Source organism: Delphinapterus leucas, chromosome 6, assembly GCF_059928025.1.
Source record: "Delphinapterus leucas isolate spDelLeu-1000000601 "Yukka" chromosome 6, BTC_Dleu_Yukka2, whole genome shotgun sequence".
Classification (NCBI taxonomy): Eukaryota; Metazoa; Chordata; class Mammalia; order Artiodactyla; family Monodontidae; genus Delphinapterus; species Delphinapterus leucas.
The window spans coordinates 90,031,879-90,058,018 of NC_143134.1; the positions used below are offsets into that span (position 1 = coordinate 90,031,879).

The window sequence follows — 26,140 nt, forward strand, 5'->3', positions numbered from 1 at the left end:
GTCAGCAACTGGCCCTGCCCACCAGCTGGCTAACACTAGATCTGGAACCCCCCAACCTTACAACCACCCACCCATGGGACCCACCCACCATTGGGCCAGCACTAGCCCTGGGACCCCCGGGGGTCTATAGTCAGCCACCTCATGACTGGGCCCCACCCACCAGTAGCTGGCAGACTGCACAGGCAGGGCCTGGCAACAAACTGGACTGGGGGCCAGCCATGCCTAACAGACACCCCCCACAACAGCAGTCAGCCTGTCACGACAGAAGGGCCCATGCAGCCCACAGAGGGAGCACCCCTGGAGCATAGAGTTCTGGGGAGTATGCTACTGCTGCCTGCAAGAGGCTTTTAGATCTAAAGACACACACGACTAAAAGTGAGAGGATGGAAAATGCTATTCACTGCGAGTGGAAGTGAAAAGAAAGCCAGGATAACAATATTTATATCAGACAAAATACAATTTAAAACAAAGACTGTTATAAGAGACAAAGAAGGACATTACATTATGATTAAGGGATCAATCCAAGAAGAAGATATACAATTGTAAATATATATGTACCCAACATAGGACCACCTAAATACATAAAGCAAATATTAACAGACATAAAGGCAGAAGTTAATAGTGACACAACAATAGTAGGGGACTTTAACACCCCACTTATATCAATGGACAGATCATCCAGACAGAAAATCGGTAAGGAAACACTGGCCTTAAACAACACATTAGACCAAATAGACAATAGATATATATAGAACATTCCATACAAAAGCAGAAGAATACACATTCTTTTTAGGTGCACATGGAATGTTCTGCAGGATAGATCACATGCTAGGCCACAAAACAAGTCTCAATAAATTTAAGAAGATTGAAATCATATCAAGTATCTTTTCCGACCACAACAGTATGAGACTAGAAATCAACTATATCTTCAATAAATGGTGTTGGGAAAACTGGACAGCTACAAAAGAATAAAACTGCATTACTTTCTCATACAATGCACAAAAATAAATTCAGAATGGATTAAAGTCTTAAATATAAGACCTGAAACCATAAAACTTCTAGAAGAAAACACAGGTGGTATACTCTTTGACATTGGTCTCGGTAATATTTTTTTGGATATGTCTTCTCAGCCAAGGGAAACAAAAGCAAAAAAAAAAAAAAAAAAAGGGAACTACATCAAACTAAAATCTTTTGCACAGTGAAGGAAATTATCAACAAAATGAAAAGGCCATCTACTGAATGGGAGAAGATATTTGCAAATGATATAGCTGATAAGGTGTTAATATACAAAATATACAAAGAACTCATACAATTCAACATCCCTCCCACCCCCGCAAAACCAACCCAATTAAAAAATGGGCAGATCTGGATAGACATTTTTCCAAAGAAGACATACAGATGACCAACAGGCATATGAAAAGATGCTCAACATCACTAATCATCAGGGAAATGCCAATCAGGACTACAGTGAGCTATCACCTCACACCTGAAAGAATGGCTATTATCAAAAAGACAACAAATAACAAGTGTTGGTGAGGATATGGAGAAAAGGAAACCCTTGTGCACTGTTGATGGGGATATAAATTGGTGCAGCCACTATGGAAAATAGTATGGAGATTCCTCAGAAAATTAAACATGGAACTACCATACAGCCCAGCAATTCCACTTCTGGGTATTTATCTGAAGAAAATGAAGACACTAGAAAAGATATATCCACTCCTATGTTCATTGCAGCATTATTTACGATATCCAAGATATGGAAGCAACCTAAGTGCCCATTGATAGATGAATGGATAAAGAAGTGGTATATATACACAATGAAATATTACTCAGCCATAAAAAGAATGAAATCTTGCCATTTCTGACAATGTGAATGGGCCTAGAGGGTATTAAGCAAAGTGAAATAAGTCAGAAAGAAAAAGACAAATACCATGTGATTTCATTTATATGTGGAATCCAAAAAACAAAACAAACAAAACAGACACTGAGAACAAATTGTGGCTTCCAGAGAGGAGGGGGTTTGGGAGAGGAGAGAAATAGGTGAGGGATATTAAGAGGTACAAAATTCCTTTGTAAAATAAATGTGTCACAGGTATAAATGTACAAAGTAGGGGGTATAGTCAATAATTATGTAATGTCTTTGTATGTGAACAGATCACTTATTGTGGTGATCATTTTGAAATATTGAATCACTATGTTGTGTAACAGGAACTAATGTAGTCTTATAGGTCAATTATACTTCAAAAACAAACAAAAAAACTCATAGAAAAGAAGATTAGATTTGTGGTTACCAGAGGTGGAGTGTGGAGGCGGGATAATTGGATGAAGGCAGTCAAAAGGTACAAACTCCCTGTTATAAGATAAATAAGTACTAGGGATGGAATATACAACATGATAAATATAATTAACACTGCTGTACATTATATAGGAAAGTTGTGAAGAGAGTAAATACTGAGTTCTCATCACAATGAAAAAATATTTTTTCTATTTCTTTAATTTTGTGTCTACATGAGATGATGGATGTTCACTAAACTTATTGTGGTCATCATTTTATGATGTATGTAAGTCGAATCATTATGCTGTTCACCTTCAATGTATACAGTGCTATATGTCAATTATATCTTAGTAAAATTGGAAGAAATAAATTAAAAATAAATAAAATTTTAAAAAGCCTCCACTAACTCTCCTGTGCTGGCTTAGCTGCTGCTTCTATGTGTCTACATGACCTGTTCCTACTCCCATCAAGGTGTCAAAGCACTTAGCGCAATATCTTGCCATTGTGTACTTCCCTGCCACTTAAAAAGGATAGCAGTCATGTCTTGCTCATTTTAAAATCTCTGATGCTAGCATAGTGCCTAGCAAATGGGAACTGTTCAGTAAGTATCTCCTAAGTTATGTTTATTGTTAAATAAGTTGATTTTGGGGAACAGTACCAAAGCTTTTGTTGTAGGGTAACCTGAAATTATAGGCTTGGAAAAGGAACTTAAAAGTCTCAGACATTATAAATGACTCGTAGGCTCAGCTTGCTTCTCAACCTGATGGACTTGGCAGACATGCAATGATGGATACACATGCACATCGCATGCGTCCCAACACAGTGTGTGTTTCCAAGAGAGTCACATGACACTCATTCCTCTGTAGGTAAAGAGCCCTGGGCCAGCTGAGCTAGGTTAGTTCACTCTGGGTGAGCCTTACAGGCTGCTGGCACACCTCAGGAGAGTGTGGACTGTGTGTCAAGTGCACGAAAGCCAACTAGGGCAGAGAGCATGGGAACCGGTTGGAAGAAGAATGACACCAGAGGGAGATGAATCTCCCATTCAGCAATTCTAGTCCCAGCTCTTTCATTAATGAGCTGTGTGACCTTGAACAAGTGTCTTCCTCTTTTTGGCTCCAGTGTCCATACTTGTCAATGAGGGCTTGGATTGGCTGGGCTCCAAAATCCCTTCCAGGATCGATGCTCTGGGATTTTGTGATCAGTGTGAAGACTGCAGACATCACTGGAAGGAAGCAGGTAAGTGTGTATTAGGAGCATGTGGCAACTGACCCATCGGTTCCAGGCCTTCAGCAGTCTTCAGCAAAAGGGAGCCAAGCTAGGACAGAGATTTGCTTTAGGTCACCCTGGAAGCAGAGACCTCTGGGGCGCAGTAGCTCACCATTGTGTCTTAAGGCTCTAAGTCAGGTCTGTCAGAAGGAAGCGTTTCCAGGGATTGGAGTGGGGGTAGGTGGGTGGCAGAGAAGTGTTAATTTTCACTTAACAGTAAAATTGCCACATTTGGGGAAAGTTTTTATGTTTATTGACCAATAATTTTGATCATTTTCTTTGCATTGAAATTATCCAAAGTTTAAGTGTTGGAAATGACTCAAAGAGTACCACCTGGAACTTAGCTGAGGCAGGCATGACAGCAGTGCAGTGTTTTTGAACGGAACTGTTAAGTGGGTGAATTGAGATTTTTTGAGGCTATGAACCATCAAGTCATAGAAATTCAGATTTGCCTTAGCCAAGTAAAAAAATCCAGTTTATTCTGAATTCTTAAATGGGTGGTAGTGGCTTTGATAATTGTATTAAAGACTCCTTGGGAAGCATAAAGAAAAGTATATATATATATGTGTTTAATTGAATAAATACTCATAACCAACTGTTTCTAGTTGATTAGCTCTAGTACTTGGCAGAGAACTTAGGGTGATAAAGAAAAAAATAACATTATGATTTTTAAAAATCCTGGGAATATTCTTTTTGGTCATGATTCACTGGTGTCAGAATTTCTGAGAGGTGTATGGAAACTCCCATCTTTGTCCCTGAAAGAACTGGAAATACATGAGTACAAGGTGTGCTCGGGAACTCGAGCTTCTGGCTCAAGGTGACTCCTTTCAAATCTGGTCCTTCCTTTGTGTTGACCAAGAGTTTCCTCAGCTTCTTAGAAAAATGCTTGTGTAATGATTCACTTTGGTTCTGAAAAGATAGATGCATAATCGCTTAACTTCTTGAAGGTGTTTGGATTTGAATCCTAGTGGACAAAGCACAAGCCAAATGTTGGTGTGGAGAAGTGCCATTTTTAGCTCTCAGAATGGAGGTGGGCCAGGAGCAAAGAAAAGCACCTCCTGAGAAATGAGGGGACCAGCCAGATGCAGAAATGGGCCTCCAGGAAGAGGAGCCAAAACACAAAAATAGTAATAATTAAATTTGCTGAGTATTTACTCTGTGTCAAGCAGGATTCCAAATCATAATGATCATAATCAGAATTATACTATTAATAGTTCTCACACCAGCCCTCTGAGGCAGGCTCTCTTATTTCCATTTTCTAAATGGAAAACTCAGGTACAGAGGTTAAATATTCACCCAAGGAAAATTAGGTGGTAACTGTAGAGCCAGGATACAAACTCAGGTAGTTGGGCTGCAGAGTCGTTGCTGTTAACTACCTGTGCCCTGGTGCATCTCTAACCTTTCAAGGTCATATACAACTCTCATTCTGTATCTCCAGCATCCGGTCTGGGGCTGGGAAGGTAATGGGCTTTGTTGAGTGTTCCTGAACTTAATGGAACCAAGCAGACTCAGCCTGTGCCCACCTGGAGTCTGTGGGAGGCTCTGTTTGACTCAGCACAGTACTTGAGAGAAGCAGAATGCTAGCCAGTCCCTGGGGGCTGGCAGCAGAAGCCCAGTCCAGCCAGCTGATGTGGGATCGTGGGCAGGATTCCCTCTCACTGAACAGAAACAGGAAGGAAAACCATGGGTACACAGGACCCCAGAGCTGGGGGTGTGAAGAAGCAGCCTGCTGGTTCCATAGATTTACGGGAACTCACTGCACCAGCCCCTATACTGGGCACTGGCCACTGTGGATACAGAGTTGGATTGTCCACATTCCATGCCCTGGAGGAGCTCCGTGTTAGTACTGGGAAAGGCTACCTATCTGATAGGAGCCAGGAAATTGCCTTAGGACCCCGTCCTACTTTGTAGGGCCAGACGAGATTAATTCTCAATTCTATTGTCTCTCTTGTGGAGTTTTAAAATTCAGCTCACTGCCATTAACTGGATTCAGGAGATGGGTTATATAACTTTCAGATCTCTCGAACTTTCTGGATCAAGAATGTAGGGCTATGAATAGCCAAAGCAATCTTGAGACAGAAAAACTGAGCAGGAGGAATCAGGCTCCCTGACTTCAGACAATACTACAAAGCTACAGTAATCAAGACAGTATGGTACTGGCACAAAAACAGAAATATAGATCAATGGAACAGGATAGAAAGCCCAGAGATAAACCCACACACGTATGGTCACCTTATCTTTGATAAAGGAGGCAAGAATATACAATGGAGAAAAGACAGCCTCTTCAATAAGCGATGCTGGGGAAACTGGACAGCTACATGTAAAAGAATGAAATTAGAACACTTCCTAACACCATACAAAAAATAAACTCAAAATGGATTAAAGACCTAAATGTAAGGCCAGACACTATAAAACTCTTAGAGGAAAACATAGGCAGAACACTCCATGACATAAATCACAGCAAGATCCTTTTTGACCCACCTCCTACAGAAATGGAAATAAAAACAAAAATAAACAAATGGGACCTAATGAATCTTAAAAGCTTTTGCACAGCAAAGGAAACCATAAACAAGATGAAAAGACAACTCTCAGAATGGGAGAAAATATTTGCAAACAAAGCAACTGACAAAGGATTAATCTCCAAAATATACCAGCAGCTTATGCAGCTCAATATCAAAAAATCAAACAACCCAGTCCAAAAATGGGCAGAAAACCTAAATAGACATTTCTCCAAAGAAGATATACAGATTGCCAACAAACACATGAAAGGATGCTCAACATCACTAATCATTAGAGAAAAGAAAATCAAAACTACAATGAGGTATCACCTCACACAGAACGGCCATCATCAAAAAATGTACAAACAGGGCTTCCCTGGTGGCGCAGTGGTTGAGAGTCTGCCTGCCGATGCGGGGGACACGGGTTCGTGCCCCGGTCTGGGAGGATCCCGCATGCCACGGAGCGGCTGGGCCCGTAAGGCATGGCCGCTGGGCCTGCGCGTCTGGAGCCTGTGCTCCGCAACGGGAGAGGCCCCAGCAGTGAGAGGCCCGCGTACCGCAAAAAAAAAAAAAAAAAAAAAAGTACAAACAATAAATGCTGGAGAGGGTGTGGAGAAAAGGGAACCCTCTTGCACCACTGGTGGGAGTGTAAATTGATACAGCCACTATGGAGAACAGTATGGAGGTTCCTTAAAAAACTAAAAATAGAACTACCATATGACCCAGCAATCCTACTACTGGGCATATACCCTGAGGAAACCATAATTCAAAAAGAGTCATGTACCAAAATGTTTATTGCAGCTCTATTTACAATAGCCAGGACATGGAAGCAACCTAAGTGCCCACTGACAGATGAATGGATAAAGAAGATGTGGCACATATATACAATGGAATGTTACTCAGCCATAAAAAGCAACGAAATTGAGTTATTTGTAGTGAGGTGGATGGACCTAGAGACTGTCATTCAGAGTGAAGTAAGTCAGAAAGAGAAAAACAAATACCGTATGCTAACACATATACATGGAATCTAAAAAAAGAAAAAATGGTTCTGAAGAACCTAGTGGCAGGACAGGAATAAAGACACAGACATAGAGAATGGACTTGAGGACACAGGGTGGGGGAAGGGTAAGCTGGGACGAAGTGAGAGAGTGGCATGGACATATATACACTACCAGATGTAAAATCGATAGCTAGTGGGAAGCAGCCGCATAGCACAGGGAGATCAGCTCGGTGCTTTGTGACCACCTAGAGGGGTGGGATAGGGAGGGTGGGAGGGAGACACAAGAGGGTGGAAATATGGAGATATATGTATATGTATAGCTGATTCACTTTGTTATACAGCAGAAACTGACACGACATTGTAAAACAATTATACTCCAATAAAGATGTTAAAAAAAAAAAAAGAATGTAGGGCTAAAGTGGTGGCAAGGCTGGGTAGACAGAACTTGGGAAAGGACTCTGCAATTGAAATGGCTAGAGAGATTGCTGGATAAGAGAAAGGAGAAAAAGAAAGACATCTGTTCTTATGTTCATATAACACTAGGACCTATTTATCCCAGTAGGGAGGAGAGAACATTTATTCTCTGTGTTAGCCATGGAACCGGCTTTGGGGTCAAGTTTCTTGAGTGATGAAGCAATTTTGGTAGGCTAGGATTCATTTGGTGATGAGCAATGAAGGTGATGCCTGGTTTGCCTGGATAGTCCCAGTTTATGCTTGTTATACTGGTGGCATTATTTAAATTGCCTTGTTTCACTCTAAAAAGTATCCTGGTTTGGATGATAAATTTTATAGTCATGCTGCCCAAGGACAAAAAAACACCTGCATTTTTCTCGTGGGCTTGAGTTCTGAGTTTTAAAGCGAAAGAGATGTTGGAGTATAAACATCTCTTGCTAGATAGCCTTTTCCTCTGTTACCACCATGCCTGAATATGGACAAAAGTCAATCCTTTCCCCCTTAGCTTGGCTGGAAAATATAAAACTAAAATTTACTCTAAAAATTAATAGAACACCCACCACCACCAATCTCCTTTAAAATAGAAAAACAGACACAGGGTACAAATTCATTAAGTTTTTGCCATAGATCTACTTGACTGTCTCTATTTAGAGTTATCAGTTCTTGAATTTTTTAGCTTTCCTCCATCTAGAGTTCTGGGGCACACAGCCAGACAGAGGCTGGAGTGGGGTGCTGGTAGGGAACCACAGATGTAGGGGGGAGCCTGTCAGCCTCTCACATGTCCTGCTGTTCTATAGGACCCTAGTTCTTGAGGTATCATCTTCTGACTCTCGAGGGAAGGGAGGGAGGAGAGTTGTTTTCTCACCCCTGGAGATCTGCTTGAAACATAGTCACTGTGACTGTAGTGATTAGTAGAAACTTGCGAAAGAATCAAGGAGAAGGAATGAAATTGGTATTTCATGAAATTTAATTGAGCATTGCCCTGCTCTTTAGTTTATCTGACCACATTTACAGATGGAGGAAAACAAGGATTTGGGGAAGGAGCCTTTCTTGTGTGTCCTTTGCTGTCTCTCCCCTCACTGGTCCATCTACCTGTGTCTGTGTTGTTGTGCTGCTATTGCTAAAGCCATCAAACGAGACCGGTGACTGTACTCAACCTTAGTCATCTGTTTGTTACAGAAGCATTTTTGGACTGTTTGAATGGCTTCATCACCTCGTTCCTTTGGATACACATGCAGACTAGGAGGAAGGTAAATAGACAATTATTGAGCATTAGGCCTGTCATAGATATTGAAGGGAATTACAGGGTCAAGAAATTATAGTCAAAATTCAAAGAGACGTAAAAAGGATGAGACATTGTTTAGGTTTTGATGTTAGAAGCTCATTGTTTCAGAGATCTGGGAGTGTGTGATAAAACCATGCCAGCTCTTTTTAAAAAATTTTTTTAACATGTGTTTATTTCTTGTTTCTTTTCTTTTTTAATTTTTAAATTTTATTTATTTTTTATACAACAGGTTATTATTATCCATTTTATACATATTAATGTATATATGTCAATCCCAATCTCCCAATTCATCCCACCACCACCACCCCACCCCCACTTCCCCCCTTGGTGTCCATACGTTTGTTCTCTACATCTGTGTCTCTATTTCTGCCCTGCAAACCGGTTCATCTGTACCATTTTTCTAGAAAACCATGCCAGCTCTTGTTTCCACCTTCCCAACATAAAACAGCTAAAGATCACTGAATAAATTAATAAGAGATAGCAAGGGTGTGCTTCCTCAAGGAAAATTCCCCTAAGAAGCTTGCCATTTCAGGAAGACATGGGTTGTGGGTTTTGTGAATCAACTTTAAAGGAGCCAGATGAGCTTATGACCAGTGACAATATCTGTAGCTACTGAAGTCAAGACAGGGTAGTCAGTCAATTCTCATGCTTCCTTCATGTCACATTCATGTCACAGGGGCCACACGAATGGGCTGGGAATGTTTCCCTGCAGGGTCCTTGCTGATACTCAATTTCCTCTGATAAATTGCCTCATTCTTCACATCAAATCCTCTTCAAAACGAAGTAAATTCTAGGTTGATGAAATAACACACTGATCATTTAAGAAACGTGACATAACCTACCTGTGAAGATTATTGAATGTGTGCAGAAGCCTTCCAAATTTTAAACCCTGGGGGCTAGAAACCAATCCCAAGGCACTGCCATTGTGCAAAACCTTGTTTTCGTTTGCAAATCATGCCCGGGAAATGTCATCAGAAACAACTTGTCAATCTGAGAAGCAACGACACTCATAACTTTATAGTAATGATAGAAATACTGAGAGTATTTAAGTTTGAATAAAAACAATAGTTAAAATGTATCAATGGCATATTGTGTGCCACGTCCTGCCCTGAGTTTTACATGCATTGTCTTGTTTAATACTCCCAATAATAAGTATTCTTACGTAGGCATTATTATATTATTATTCTAATTTTACAGATGAATATTATTACAGCCCAACTTCTCTCTAGAATTTCTGACCAGACATCGACTGTCTACTCAACCTCTCTGTTTGGATAGTTAATAGGCATCTCAAGTTTAAAGTGTCCAAAACTTGGCTGCTAACATTCGTCTTCTCCTTCCCCTTCTTCCAACAAACTTCCACCCCTTCAGCCTTCCTCATCAAAGGTGATGGCAACTCCAGCCTTCACGATGCTCAGGCCGAAAGCCTGGGAGTCGTCTTTGACTCCTCTCTTTTCGCTCACACACCACATCCCATCTGGTTAGCAAATTCTGATGCTGCACCTTCAAACTATATCAGAATCTGACCACTTCTCACTCCTCCACTGCTACTACCTGGTTCAAACTACCGTCCTCTCTCAGCTGGATGGCTGCTGTGACCTCCGTCTGCCCTCGCCCCCTTCAAGTCTATTCTCTTCCAGGTAGCCAGACTGCCCCTGTTAAAATGAAAGTTCAGAACCCTCCAGCAGCTTCCCATCTGACTCAGAGTGGAAATCAAAGCCCTTACAATGGCTACAAAGCCTCACGAGGGGCCAGCTTCTTTTCTGATCTTTACTTTGAGTTTGCACACCCTGAATTTTATGCAGTGTTTTGTGCATATGTGAATCTGTGTGTTCTTCTGGGAGAATCTATGTAGTGGTCATCAGATTCTCAAAGGAATCAAAATCTCCCAAAAGCTTAAGAATCACTGCTTGGAGGAAACGTCATACTTGAAAATCCAATTTAAAGAAGGCATTTATTCAAATTATAAAATGATTTGGAAAGGATTCTTTATTTTTTTTAAAAAAAAACCATTGAGTTGTACCCTTTATTTTATTTTTTTTAAATATTTATTTAATTAATTTATTTATTTGGTTATGCTGGGTCTTAGTTGCGGCAGGCAGGCTCCTTAGTTGTGGCTCATGGGCTTCTTAGTTTTGGCACATGTGCTCCTTAGTTGTGGCTCAGGGGCTCCTTAGTTTTGGCTTTCAGACTCCTTAGTTGTGGCATGTGAACTCTTAGTTGCGGCATGCATGTGGGATCTAGTTCCTTGACCAGGGATTGAACCCGGGCCCCTTGCATTGGGAGAGTGGAGTCTTAACCTCTGTGCCACCAGGGAAGTCCCGGAAAGGATTCTTTATTTAACAAAAGGAATCATTGAAAATGTCTTGTGCATTCACAATACAATGAAATTAAATATATTTAATTATTTTAGCAGACTCTTTGTGACCCAAGTGTATCAGTTCTAAGAGGATTCAGAGTAAATCAGGCTACAATAAAATCTATGTGTAACAAATAGATGTTTGAGCCTCTAGCTAACAGTTCTCTTATTTTAAATAATAGCAAACCTATATGCACAGTTTGGGGCCTGTTATATGTAAGGTATTATATTTGGAAACATTTTTTACATGTTTCAGTACATAGAGTAATGACGTCTGTCTCTGTATGCTCTTCTCACCTTACCCCTCAACCTAGAATTTGTAGCATTTCACAGATCAGCAAGCTGTGAAATGAGATTGGACCCAAAGTGATTCTCTTGCCAAGGAGAGAGATCAGCAGTGATTGCAGGTGGGTCAGCCTGGATATGGGCTCTTGGGTCCCTGAAACCCCAGCACTCAATTGTCTTCTGCATCATTCCCTTGACCATTTATAGACTAGAAACCTGACCTATATCCCAGGGGTGTTGTGTGAATTAACCAGTAAACTATAATTAATTGTGAAGTAAACATTAATTATTGTTTTCACGGTCAGTTCTGGTCTGGGTTCCTGACCTGGAGAGAGAACCTGCTCGCACAGTGGCCTCTGTGTGGGTTCAGAGCACCACACAAACCTGTGAGGGTTGTGTCCTCCTTTGATGTATGTTAGGAGTACTCCAAAGAATCGTAAAGCACTCGATTTCACACTGGAAAGGCGTCCTGTTTGTGATTGCAGGGAACCTGGTCTCTGTCTCCAGCACTAGAAGGGCTGCCGTGGGGCAGAAGTTGCTGATTTGTTCTTCATGGGCCCAGAGGGCATAACTAGGACAAATGGGGAGGCAGACGTTAGCCCAAGAGTGGGAAGAACTTCAACAGCTGGAGCAGTTCAACTATGGAACCAATGCCTGAAAAAGCAGGGAGTTCTTCCTGGCCATGGAAAAGTTCAAGGAAAGGCCAGATGACTTTTTATTTTCAAATAATTTATTGATTGATTACCTACCCTATGTGGGGCATTATGCTAAGTGCTGGAGGAACCCAAATGTAAACTAGACAAGTACTGTGCTTTTAGCACAGATGTAAGAGGGAAGATAAAATCCATTCATCCATCCAGCCATCCAATGAATATATAGTCATCCCTCAGTATTCATGGGAGATTAGTTCCAGGACCTCTGCCCCACACCCCACCCCAACAGATACCTAATCTGAGAATGCTCGAGTTCCTGGTATAAGATAGGACAGTACAGTCTGTATAAAATAGTATAGTCTGCCCTCCATATCTGTGGCTGCAGAACCCTTAGATACAGAGGGCTGACTGTATATTGAGGTATCATAGCACTGAGTGCTCTACAGTACTGAACAAAGCAAAGACTTACGTGTCTTACAGGTGGTATATGAGATTGCCAATAAGAACTCCTAAAGCATGAAGTTAATGTTAGCCTTTGAGACTGAAATTAGGAAAAGTTAACATGAAACAAGATCAATTGGCTAATGGGGATATAAGTATAAGTAGGAAAGCTTAAGTATAACAAATCATAACATGCTTTGGCAACTGTGATGACTGTTAGTGTAAAGCGGGTGGTCTGCATGGAGCTAGAAGACAGGGAGTCAAAGGAAGAATATTTGTGAATTTGTTCCTAGCATGATCTGAATACAAGGTAATGGACCAGGGACTGAGGACATCAGGCTTTCATAGCTCAGTGACACTGGCTATTGAGATCATTTAACTCATACTCTTTTCAAGAACCTCTTCCTCTTCTCCTGCCTGACTCCTACTTATCTTCAGGTTTTAACTTAAATGTAACTTTCCTGGAAAAGCCTCACCTGTACTCTCACAGTACTATGTACTTCTCCTACACGGCACTTATCACAGCTGTAATTTATTGTTTCTTAGCACCTCTCTTCCCCACTAGACTAGAAGCTGAATAAGGATAGAAGATGTGTCAGTCTTATTCATCCCTGTAACCCATTGCCTGGCACATAGAGGTACTCAGTAAATATTTGTTAAACGACTGGATAAATAAATGAAAGACAGAATGAATCTGATTTCCCAGGAAGATTTTTCCCTATAAGGGAAAAATTCCCTGAGCAGAGAGATGACTTTTATTTCTGGAATTCTTGGAGATCTCACTTACAGCAGGATTCTAACATAAGGTAGAAATGCAAGTGAACAGGAAATGAGCTATGGGACTTCAGAGATGGAATAGCAATCGTGGAAGTGGTTATGTAAGAGAGGGCACCTGACCTGAGTACCAAATCAAAGATGGGATTTGGCATGTGGAACTAAGGGGTGGAGGGTGAAAAGGTTATTTTAGCCAGAGATGAACAGCATGAACAAAGATACCAAGTTTGGAATTCAGAGTGAATGTAGAGGAGTGATGGGACATAACATGGGGAAAGCAGGCTGGGATCCCACTGAGACAGGCAGGATAAAGTGTTTGGACTTCTTCATCTGTTGGTAAGCTTTGCCATAGAGGGGATCCCTGCATTGCATGGGGGTCAGTTCCTTTCACAGTGTTCCAAAAGATAGAGCGTGGACAGTGACAAGGACTGGATGACTCCAGGAGAAGGCCAGCTGGCTGTCTCCCTAAAGGTCCTCACAGTGGGGTGTAATTACCAGGGATCTCATAGGGTCCAGGTTCTGGCCCTTTGTCTGTCAGGCTCGAAAATCTGTTTATCCACACTCAAAGGTTAACCTAATCTCACAAGGCTACTGTATATAACCAGGATGCTTATTTAGTAATTCACAAGGAAAACTAGCATTGCTAAAGGTATCAAATGCTCAAGTCCTATGACTAGAGCCCTGTAAGCAGACCACATAAGAAGTCATATTATAATTAGGTGTCAGTTTGTTAATTCACAGGAAATATATTGCCCAAGGATGCCCAAGTCCAATGGCTAGGTAGTCATTTCCTATAGGTGGGTCTACATGAGAAGCCACACTATAATCAGTTCCTTGATAAACTTGGAGTTTAGGACAAGGGGAACTCATTAAAAGAATGTTTAGAGACATCTAACCTAGTCCTCTATAATAGGCAGGTACTTGTCACCATAATTACCTAGGTCACCTTTTAAACCAGAACCCCTCTTCCCTGGATGGTATTAGATGGACAGTGATAAGGTTTGCTTGTCTGACCTCCTTTCCTTGCATTTTCATGGCTGGTCAACCTCCCTTCTGACTGATACTTGCCTTCTTTAACTATATTAACACTTGCAATCGGATTTCATCAAGTTTTCCTGGTCTGAGAACCATTCTGTTTCTTTAGGATGACTTAGCAAATCTCTGCTGTAATCAATGTGTTGATGTCCCAGTTTAACTCTTAAGAGGACAATCTCATTTCTGATTCTTTCAGGATCATTCACTGTTGCCCCTAGTACTGACAACACTTTCCAGTCTCGAGATTCTAGGGCACACCAAGCCTCCAATGGCTTAGAACAATCTTATATTTAACATTGTCAGATTGTTACAAACTAGATAAAGCCTCAGTGATAATAACCTTTCCATTCCATTCATGTGCTTTTTTGCAATCAAAACACACGTTCATGTCTGTTATCATTCTAAGATGAAATTCTTTACCTCAAGAGGTGAACAAGAGATTAACAATAGGCAGAAACAGAGCTCAGATCCCAGGCCACTTTCTAGTATATTCCACTCCTTCACCATGTAATAGAAGAGTTTTCTTTTAAATTCCAAATACATTGAAAAGAAAAATCATATCACACTAATGTTTAATTTATCCACTTGAAGGCCGCGCAGAGAAGTCAAGTGTTGAGGTTTAGCATGAAAGCCATGATGGAGAATTCTAGTGTCAGAACCAGGGCTTGATTAGCAGTAGAAATGCCCAATCCTGTCCCTACCTCAAGGAGGCAGAACACTGGGATTAGACAGACCCCTGTGGGCAGAGCTGGCAGGAGAATAGGAACAAAGACCAGATCACAGACTGGAAGGCCCATGGGTGAGCCCAGAGTTGGGAAAGAGGGGACTGGTATCCCTGAGGATGTTGCCACCAAGCCACAGGGAAGATGGGGTGAATGGCCTCTCTTAGTCTTTCTGGAATCAAAACACTCTTTCCTCTAAGCACTGCTGGATATAGGAGGATACATTCTCACTCTTTGCTTCCTTGCCCCAGACTTTACAGAGAGCACCTCCCTTTGTGATAATGACCATTAATGAGTACCACCCTGTGCCAGGTGGGGGCTAGGGATATTATTTTGCTCCTAACAAGCTTGAAGATTGTATTGCCTCCAACCTCCACCCGAGAAACTATAACCCTTAGAGGTTAAGTAACTTGACCAAGGTCACTCACTAATATATGTTGGAAATGGATTCTAAGGCAGTTTGGTTTGATGTAAAACTCAAGCTTTTCCCATTGTGCCATGCTGACCCTCAATACATTCATGTCTCAGATGAGCTGTTATAATTCAGGTCTTTTTTGTCCTCCAATCCTGCTGGTCAGAGTGTGAGAACGAGAGACAAAAGAAAGGCAGGAAAAGTGTTGCATTCATTACATGCTAGAGCCAGACAGTCTGCACTCAAATTCAGGTTCTACCACCTGCCAGCTGTGTCACCTGGGACAAGTCATACCCTCTCTGTGCCTTTTTTCCTCACTTGTAAAATGAGGAAAATAATAGTACTTACCTAAAAAAAATGATAGTACTCACTTTATAGCATTGTTGTGAGAATCAAATATGTTAATATAACTATAGTGCTTAGAAAAGTATCTGGCACATAGTAAATGCTCAATAAAATTAGCCATTAATATCTTTTGATTAAGTTGAGATCTTGACCTCAATCCAGTCTGACCCCTTCTTTGGATGTGGAAGACACTGCAGCCTCATTAATTCCATAATTCTAAGCCATCTGTTGGGGTGGGTTACTTTCTAGATGGGTCATCTGAACTATTTTAAGGGATCAGCTTAACCATTTTAACAGATCCCTACTGATGTAAATATCAGACTTCATCTAGAATCCTAGGGTCATATCATGGATAGTCCCTACAGTTTGCCTCTGCTGTACGCTCCTCCCTCCTTTCCTAGAAATGCCTGTCTAAAGGGACTGGTGAGTTTACTGGAGATCTGCCCTGATGTGGTGCCAGCAGCCCACAGGTCATTAGTGCTCCCCAGAGAGCCCATTCCTTGCATGCTTTGTAGCTCAGCAGACTCCCGAGTCTTCTCAGCCAGTGACATTCCAGATGCCTGAGCTGGCAGGAAAGGGTGGGGCAGCCCCAGTTGAGTCCAGAAAGGAAACTAGGTCTGTCCACACAGACAGCTACAGACCAATTAAAATGGTGCATAAGCTAATTAAGGACTGGGAACGAGGTGCCACTTCCCTGAGGTGCCAGAACATGCCAGATAATGACAGCCTTGGGCCGGAACCTTCTATGACTTGAAACTGAATAACTTAGGTGACAGGATTAAAACAAAAAGGACAACCACCTGCAAGATATAACTTCATACTTTCAAATGGAATCTTTAATACAGTTCAATTTCAGAAATATTTGTGAAACAATTAGGGCAGGAAACAGTGCTGGACATTATGGGGACACAAATGTGTGACACTCAGGGTGTCAGTTCTCCATCTCTACTCCCACTTCTTATCGGCACCTACAATTCCTCTCACGTGCACTATTGTAATCATCTCTTAACTGGCCTCCCCATCTCCTGTGTTTCCTCAGCCACAATCCATACAAACAAACTTTTGTCGTATAACACTTCACTCAAAATGGCTTCCCACTGCCTACACATTAAGTACAAATATCTTACCGATATTAAAGACCCTACAGACTGGCCCAGATTAACCCTTCCAGGTTTTCCTCTAACTTACTGCTCTCCTCCATGCCAGCCTTATTGGTCTACTACAGTTTCCTGAAACACACTGTCTTTGTTTTCTCCTCATCTTCCTGTTTCCCTGAATCTGTTACAAGGCACAGCATGGCTTCCCTTCCCATCTCTGAATAGAGAGATCTTGCCCACCTTTCAAAACTTGTCTCCAGTGCCACTTCTTCCCTAAAGCATCCCATGATGTTGGCTTCCTCTATTGCGATGTCATCAATCCCATGTTATCCTGCATTGCACTTGGTTTATCCTTCTCTCACGTCTGAGTTTTCCTCCAGCCAGTCTTCCGAGGAACCGGTCCTGGGATTGACTTTGTCATTTTCCTCTCCCACAGCATAGCTAGCATGATCCTCATGCAGAGTGAATTATACTGAATGGAATGGGGGAGATAAACCCAGCCCAAAGTGACTAATGTAAGCCAAAATGCCACAAGGTTCTATGACAGAGCTCCAAAGTGGAATAAAATTCGGGTTGGAGTGGGGATGAATATATTCCAAGCAGGAAAGACTGGGAAAGTTTTCATTTTTTCATGTAAACCTTCCCTGATCTCTCCTCCTCTGTGACTTGTATCCTTCCTGCACCTCCCACCCCCAGCCCCCATGGTGGTATTCACAACCCAGTATTGTAATTGTTTGCTTATATGTCTGATATATTTCCTAGACTAGAAGATCCTTGAGGGCAGGGACCAAGGCTTAATCCCTGTTATATTTTTGTACCAAGCCCAGAGCTTGGCACATAGTAGGTGCTCAATAAATATTTGTAGGGGGAGGAAAAAGAGGGTGGGAGAGAGGGAAGGGAGGGTTTATTCATGTAGACATGGGGAGAGATGAAGGCTACAAAGAAATTGAATCCAAAGGGATACAGTCATATATGGGGACCCTGCCAAATTGTCTTGGTGGATTAGCTTGATACTATAATGAAGGTGCTCACTTCTCACATACTGCTTTTTGTAGGTGCTAATTGGCACTGAGTAAATAAGAAAAAAAAAAGACCAACCTGTATTCCAAGATCCTTTTGTCCCCCTCTTCTCCCCACATCCTGGCATTGGCACTGTGGTACTTTCCTCAATAGAAGATAATTAGGAGGCTGTTGGCAGCTGCAGTCCATGCCTGCTCTGTAACAGAGGGTCGTTGTGATTGCTGGAGCTTTCACTAACACAAAGACCAGTCAAATGGCCATTAAAGTTAAGGTAGCTCTTAAAAGAAAAAAATCAACCGCTTCCAGTTGATGCTGAAATTCCTTTCCCTTCGCTTTTACACAAATAGGCAAAATTAGGAGTGGAACATTCACTTTTATCTGCCTCCAGTCAGAGGGCCACAGCATAGTGGAAGGAGCAGTGGCTCTGGCATTGCTGGGAGCCGGGCATGACTAGCAGTTTCACCACTTACAAGGCACACAGCTTAAGACAAGTGCTTTGGACTTCCCTGGCAGTCCATTGGTTAAGACTCCGCACTTCAATGCAGGGGGCGTGGGTTCGAGTCGGGGAACTAAGATCCCACATGCCACGTGGCCAAAAAAAAATAAAACAAAAATAATTTTGAAAAAGAAAAAAGAAAAGAATGTTCACTGTTATTAAAAAAAAAAGTACCTTAATCACTGAAGCTTATTTATTTTCCTCATCTATAAAATGGGAATAAATACTATCTTCTTTTGGGACTGTTGGGAGAATTAAATAACACGTACCATAAATACCTTAGTCCAGCACCCGCAATAGAGAAAGCCCAATGTAAATGTTAGCTATTGATCATCATGATTATTTTAAAAAGCTATTTGGGGTAAGGATTCAAGGGCTTAATGATGTAGACAGCTGTTCTATATTTCAGAAATCCTGTTAGATGTTCTAGTTGTCTGGTGGGGTCGTTTTAGAACCCTTGGTATTCCTTTCACCCCCGGTTTTTATTTTATCCCATTCCTGTGCCTGTATTTATATGCTACAGAAAGTATGGCACAGTTACGTTGTGTCTTTAGCAATAATTAAATTCCTTCCTGACTCCGGTTTGTCCTCATCTTGTTTCCTACTACTCCAGCCCCTACTAGGAACACATGATAAAGCACCTTCTTTCTATAACATTTTAAAGAGTGGGTGTTTACAAGAGCTTTGCAAGAACTTTGCAACTTGAACTTTGGAGAACTCCAATCCAAATAGACAACATTCTAGGCTTTGCGTTAAAAACACTATTATGCTTGTAAGATAATCTGACATGCAGTATTTTCATTATTGCAGTTTTTCATTTTAATTTTTCTCAGCTTGCTTGTTAACCATTTTGGTACAGAAAGTGAAAACATTTTCTCACGTGTATGTACAGTGATAGCTGGAAATTTGTGGGGAGGGAGACAGGGAGAAAGAGAATAATCGGTATAACATCATAACACTTGATAGCAGGAAGGTGAAGAAGAGAATAAATGAAGAGGGAAAGACGTAGGGAACAGCAGAGTCTACACTGGGGTAGACCGTCAACAATTGCTGGCTGGATACGTGAATGAATTGTAACAGAGCATTAGACTGAAAGTTCCCACAGAGAAGCAAGACATAATAGCTATCAGATATCCAAAGTTGTGGGGCAGACCATCCAGAAGAACCAACAAAAAAATTTAGCAGAAAAGTGGTTTCATGACTCTTGCACTGTCACTGCCATCAAGGGTCCAAAGATGCCACTCTTGAAAGCTTTTGAAGAGGATTTCTTTGGAGGGAGCAGTGAGTATAAGTGCCACTTGTGGCCCCAGGGGTTAAGGGAAGTGGGTGCCCCCCTCACCTCGCTGCAACAAGACCACTCAGAACTTGAGCTGTGTTTCCTGCAGTTATGGGCCCCGGGGACCGGGTCTGACTCCCTCCCTATAAATTTACAGGAAAAGAGCAGGGTTGGCTGATGCTTTGGCAGCAGAGCAAAGGAGATTGCTGCTGCTTCCGGATTGGCCAACACTCCCAGAATTGGTTGAGGCAAAGAATGCTCCAAGGAGCAGATATGGGCCCCGCAGGGGAGAGCCAGTGTGGGATGCCCCTTAGATCCGTTTAGTAGGGAGTTTGAAGAGGCCCCAGCAGAGAAGCTGGATGAGGGCTGCAGCATTTTCTAGGGCTGGGGGAAGAAACTCCTGCCTGAGAAGAATGTTTTTGCTCAGGTTAAGGGACCCTCTCAAGTGAGAGACCACCAGGGCTGGGGGAGGAGAGAAGGTCTCTGAGGAACTCACAATAATATCACATAAGAGAAAGTCAGTTTGAGACAACTGCCAGGCCTAGAGAGTATGACACCACCATCTCACCAGGGTCCCAATCAGGCAAGCCCTTTATGCCCACCTTCCCTCTCCGCCTCTCTTTCTCCAGGAGGAGTCAGAAATCTCATTTGGCAAGATGGGAGTGTAACAGGAAGGGAGGAGAAGATTTAGATCCTGGTTTCCCACTTGAAAGCCCCGTGAATGAAGTTAGAAGTTTCTATTACTATTACATGGATGTGGATATTTTAATTTACTGAATTGAAGCTGTTTATAACTGTGACTTAAAGTGAACTAGGACTTGTGTCTACTTAGGAGTGGCCACCAAAGTCTAGGGGCATGCTTAAGTTTATATCTAGTGACAGAGGAAGCTCTGTCCCCATTCCACCCCTGATAAGTTTAAAGGGCGGTGGAAGATTTAAAATAGTGTTTTTGTTAGATTCCATGAATTCTGGTTATTCAACATACCAGCTACAGAATGAATAAATGAACAGATGAAAAAAATGAATGGGTAAGTTTATATTTGGATAAGTTTATATTAGGATGCACTATGATTCAAACTTAGGGGTTTTTAAAAATTGAATTCTTGTAACATTTTATCACCTTTGGAAGGTGTATGGTTGTAGGTGGAGATTACTGTAGCTCTTAGCTATACTAAGGTCCTGTATTGAAATTAACACCACCCTACCTGTTTCCTGTTACCTCAAAAGCTGTAGCAAGTGAAGTGGGTCACCAATGTCTGCCCCTCACCTCCTTTTACTCTCTTACTACATTCATTTCCTGCTCAAAACCTTAGCCAGCTGTTCTGCTGAGAAGGTGCGGAGAATTCATTCACACTCAGGTGTAGAAGAGTCAAGAGTTGGCTACATGCTTATTTCCAGGGACATTTTTGCTTTAGTAGTAGAAATGCCTGAGTTCAAAGAAGTGATGCCTTCATGGTGGCACGATTTGGGGCATTTGCAGAAGGCAAATGTTGACCAAGATTTCTTTGGGAAGGGGCTCCTCAGCATCCTGGGAACCTGGTCTCAGCACACATGGGCGGCTGCCCAAGTACATACCATACTCCAGCTTAACTTGCCTGAGATGATGAATGTGAAATCGTGGTGTGAACTATAACGTACCATGCAAAAGTGAGCCAGCATTATCATTATTCTTTAATAGCTGCAGCTACTCACAACAGACTTGTAAGCTCTTCTTAAAAGATTAGTTACCCACAGAGATGCTTTTGCTGTCCTTACCAAATTATCTCCTTTTGACTGGAATTTCTTGAGCATCCCAAAGGGACAGAAGCAACTCTCATACATCGTGACAGAGTTCTGAAAACCAAAGATTTAGTCCCTCACGAGGCATTTTTTCTTTCTGCTTGTCTACTTCCACCTGTCCAGAGGCATTTCTGCTTCAGATCCTATCAGTCTTACCTTGCAACTGAGGCAAAACCTCCTGCCTGGCCTGAGCTTTTTTGTGTGTTAGAAATGATAAGAAACAGCTGTCCTCGGATTAATGCCATCACCCCTGTTATGATTCAGCCATTCAGCTTGTGGTAGCAATTGAATGTTAGATGAATGTCTTTCTAAATTCAATCACCCCAAAATAAATACATTGCAGTAGCCTCATTAAACAAAATTGGATGCAAGGAGAGGATGGGGCTGACTGATAGGAAATGAGAAAGAAGTAGGATATTTCAAAGCTGCACGCATTCAATTGCCCTTCAAAAACCTCTTCTAGGACCTTGTTCAGCTTTAGAACCTTTAGGATTTTTTTTTAAAAGATGCCTATGTGTGTGGTACCACTTTCTCCAAAGAGAGATCCTTTTTAAAATGGCATATGATAAAATGTATATATCCATATTAAGAGATAGTCATATAAAATCGGCAAATGTGCAGATGTGTTTGTATACAGCATCTTATATAGGACATTTAGCATAAATTAGCCAGCTCGTTCAGCTGATTATTCAAATATTTTAAAGGTTAACCACACAGGTGCTGAGCGGATGTTAAATTGAATCCATTCGTGCATTCATGCATCCAACACATACTTGCTGAGACCTACTCTGTGCTGTATCCCATGCTTTTCATTAGGGGACCACCATGAACCAGACAGCCTCTGCTGGGAAAGCTGCTTAGAATAGGGTGTGGGATCAGATAGACACCCATTACAATACTGAGAGGTTCAACATGCTAAGTGCCAGGTTTGAACTTTATGCCATAGGCACTTGGGAAGCATGGTAGGGATGATATGATCAGAATTGTGCATCAGGAAATTTAATCCATTAGCAGGCTCTAGTTAGAATTGATTGGAGGTGGGAGGCTTTAGAGACCATAGCAAAAGTTCAGGCCAGGAATAAAGAAGGACCCAAGGTAGGATTGTGGCAAATAAGCACTGGAGAAACAAACATTAATTATTAAAAGGGAAAAATCCATGAGTTTGTGACTGTGGTTGTTTTAGGCTCGCTGTGTTCCTCTGGGCATTAGAGTTATCTGTACAGGTTAGGGCTATGTGGGAGAGAGGTATGTATGATTCAGGGTCCCAGGGGGAAACAGTATCTAACTGAGGTGAGATTTTTAATGAAGGCACTACTTGCAGAGGGGTGGGTGGGATTAAGGGAACCAACAAGAGGTGGTGAGGCACCCAGAGATTAGCAAGAGTAGGAAGATTTAACACCTGTAAGGGCAAGGGGAGGAAATAGTATTCCCAGTTTCCAATGAGAGCTGCAGCCATGGAGGAGGGAGAAACAAGGGAGCAGGAAAGAAATACCCTTACCTCTCCCCATTGCTGCGCTTTAGTCTGCTGGCTCCTTTCATTGGCCAAACTCAACTGAAAAGGTGCCTAGGTAATGCAGTTACAGGTGTGGACCTCTCAGGGCACAGAGCAGGGGGAAACATGGGCAGAAATAATGACAGGGGATAGTAGGGGGGACAAGTGGAGAATAACATACAGTGCTAAACTGTATTGTATGTTAGGTGATATTTAGTGTCCTGGAGCTTCTTAAATCCTAGAGATTTCAAACAGAGGGGTTTCACTATGAAACCTGATTTCAATATGATCGTTACTACATACTTGATAAGAAAAGCTGGTAATAAAATCTAAATAATGAAAGCTGAGGGCCTGGGCATATAATTTAACTGTTGAATCTCAGTTTATCTGTAGAACGATGATAATTCCTGCCTCGCCTACTCTGTAAGGTAACTATGAAAATAAAGTGAGATAAAGGTTGTAAAAGTGTTTTTTAAATTAATTTTTGACATAAATCACTTGAAAGATGTGAAGGATTGTTCTTATCATCTGGGATCGTTCCTTTTCAGTTTTGGTGCTCTCCACTCCATAGCACAGTGTCTGGCCCAGGGGGCTGCTCCATTGACACTTACAGCATTGAATTAACTTGAATTCTGAACACATCCCTTTTCTCCCATGATTCATGCACAATCTCTTTCAATCAACCTTGTTACTGTGGGACTTTTTACCTTCTTCAACATATTCTATTCCTCTAATAACCTGTCAAGAAAAAACTAAGGGGAGTTCTCTGGTGGTCCAGTGGTTAGGACGCAGGGGGTACGGATTCGATCCCTGGTCAGAGAACTAAGATCCCACATGCCACGCAGCTCAGGAAAAAAAAAAAAAAAAAAAAAAAAGGCCATTCAGAATTAAAATGACTAAAAAATATTTAACTTCACTCCACCAAGGGAAAGTTCCTTCATATGTTCTCAGAGTGAGTATTGTTAGTAGCTTTGACCAAGGATCCCAGGTCTGGACATAGGAATCCTTCCCTGAATTTACTAGTTTCCTTTCACAGCCTAAAACCGCTGCACACACTGTGATTTGGAGGAGGTACAGTCTGAAAGATGAAAAGCCCTTCAAAACAGTATGAAATCTCTAAATCCCATGTGTGAAAAGACTCAGTTCTTGTCCTGTAATTGCTTTTCTTAGTCTGGCCCTCAGGGATAGACCCTAGATGAGATATTAGGCTGGTTCCATCTCCAGTACTTATGATTTTGCATTCAGAGCTCTGATTTTGCTGAAGTCTGTTAGATGAAATGCAGGCAGGCAACTGCCTGCCAAGAAGTCATTTAAGGGAAGGCCTGTGACTGCTGGCCCGGCAAGCGTCGGGAGACTCCTGCACTCTTGGGAGTGCTCCCCATCGCTGGTCTCCGGCATCAGAACGAATAAACCCCTCCTGAACTCTGGGCAGCTCCTAAAAGTTTACGGGGTCTCCTGGCCACAGACCTGCCCCAGGGCCTATTGATATCATTGCTTCCAGAGCCAAAGGACCTGGAGAAAATGTGTAAGTAGCTAAAGGAACTGCAGGTGTGGAGCATGAAGATGGGGTGTGTGTGGGAGATAACTAGGATGATGTGGTTTTCACCCTGCAGCCATCTCTGGGCTGTCTCCCTCAAAGAGGACACCTTCTGGGCTTCCCTGGTGGCGCAGTGGTTGAGAGTCCGCCTGCCAATGCAGGGGACGCAGGTTCGTACCCCGGTCTGGGAAGATCCCACGTGCCGCGGAGCGGCTGGGCCCGTGAGCCATGGCTGCTAGGCCTGCGTGTCCAGAGCCTGTGCTCCGCAACGGGAGAGGCCACAACAGTGAGAGGCCCGCAAAGAGAGGACAACTTCTTGTGCCCACAGCTTTGGCCCTCCAAGCCCAGGATGCTCCACCCCACTAAGTTGGCTGTCTGAGCAGTGCTGCTTAAAATGCGGTCCATCCATCAGCACCATCAGCATCACCTTGGAGCTTGTTAAAAATGCAGATTCCGGGCCTGCCACAGACCTACTGTATCAGAATCCCTGGGAGACGAGGCCCTGAAATTTGTGTTTTAGCAAGGCCCCTAGGGGTTTTGTGTGCACTTTAAAGTTTGAGAAGCATGGGTTGAGGGTGTAGAGATTGCTTTGCCCAAGAGTGTGAAGATCTTGAGGGTAAAATCATATGCAGAGAGGTGACTGTAAGTTTGTCTTCATTCCCTTTAGCATAACAGAGATTCAGACAGAATTGGGCTTGTTATTGTCAGTTCTTCCATCTTCCAGGCCATCTTTGCTAATCCAGTTTTTCTTACCTTTGCCTAGAGTTGTTTATTTCAGCTCCGATGGTCCCAAAAAAGCATAGTTCTTTCACTCTCCACGCTTTCAACCCCAGTTTGAAGCTGCAGTCTCAAGGTCCTCTGAATTCCAGCCCAATCCCTTCATCTCAATTCCCTGAGTTTCAGGATTTCCCTGATCCTTCTCCTGTCTAAAGAGCTGCATTAAATCCGTGAGAAACTTTTAAGTTTTTCTTTTCTGTTTTCTGCCTTCTTCAATTTCTGAAATAATAATTCTCCTGACAAAATTTTATTTCTTACTTTTATATCGGTGGCATCTTCCCACATCACTGTCCACGAGAGTTTTAGGATTCAGAGTCCTCTCCTTTCATCTCCAGTCATCATTTCCATTTTTTAAAATTTGTTTATTTAACACCTTTATTGGAGTATAATTGCTTCACAATGTTGTGTTAGGAATCAGCTATATCATTTCCATTTTAAACAACTCATTTTATTTCATCATGCCTTCCCTCAAAGTGGGTGACTTCTAATCTCTCCAGTTTTGGAATGCTGGGTGGAGGAGGATAAGTACTCAGGCATTATCACAAGGTTGCCAGATTTTGGTTGGGAAAATATATAGCCTATTCTGGCTTCAAAATAATGGGAAGAATAGGAGGTTCCTAAGAGTTATCAGCAGAGTCCAACCAGGCTTAAGCTCAACTCAATTAAATAAACATTTATTGAGAGCCTAAACAACGAACAGGATGTATATTATTAGGTGCTCAGGAATAGGACCATGACATATGGTGCAGTTAAAAGCAGCATAAGCTCAGACAAAAAGGACAACCCAATACGGGTAGATCCTAATTACTAATGAGGCTTGCTCCTCTGCTCATAGTAGTCACTTAAGAAAAATCTCTGTTAAA

The 26,140-nt window shown here is 42.0% G+C and overlaps 1 protein-coding gene across 1 annotated transcript in view; it reads left to right on the top strand.

Annotated features, from left to right (window-relative positions):
* Positions 1-2,900: 2,900 nt before the first annotated feature.
* FRMPD1 (FERM and PDZ domain containing 1) overlaps positions 2,901-26,140 on the top strand; it is a 133,503-nt gene continuing 110,263 nt past the window's right edge. The window contains exon 1 of the mRNA XM_089913421.1: positions 2,901-3,511. The gene's annotated coding sequence lies outside the window, so the exon portion shown is untranslated. The remainder of the gene's footprint in view (positions 3,512-26,140) is intronic.